We start from the raw sequence: 382 nt of genomic DNA, 5'->3' as shown, positions 1-382 counted from the left end.
AGCCGTCAAGAAAACTTTAAATAAGCTAAGCATCTTCCCAAGCGCGGCTTCGATCACTCGATTAATTGCACATGCGTATTACTATGGTGGCGCCACTTTATGTATCATACGTATGAAACCTAGGACGTATTATACCTAATTTCATACGAGTATATAACCAATGTATAATACGTTAAGTATAATACGTGCCCAACCCTGCGGACACGATTTGCCTAGGGAACTTTCTCTTTAGACAATTTATATCACTAGCGATTAATCCGATTGAAAATTCGATTGCTACACGTAAACACCCAATATTGAAGTGATGAATAATCTTTCTCATAGAAACTTCAATCCTTTATTGGAAAGATGTTTTTTTATTGGATATCATACGTTCGTATGT

The sequence above is a fragment of the Odontomachus brunneus genome, unplaced genomic scaffold (assembly GCF_010583005.1).
Source record: "Odontomachus brunneus isolate Ranch 3 - 2012 unplaced genomic scaffold, Obru_v1 Obru_scaffold_094, whole genome shotgun sequence".
Lineage (NCBI taxonomy): Eukaryota > Metazoa > Arthropoda > Insecta > Hymenoptera > Formicidae > Odontomachus > Odontomachus brunneus.
Note: the sequence above shows the minus strand (reverse complement) of the source record.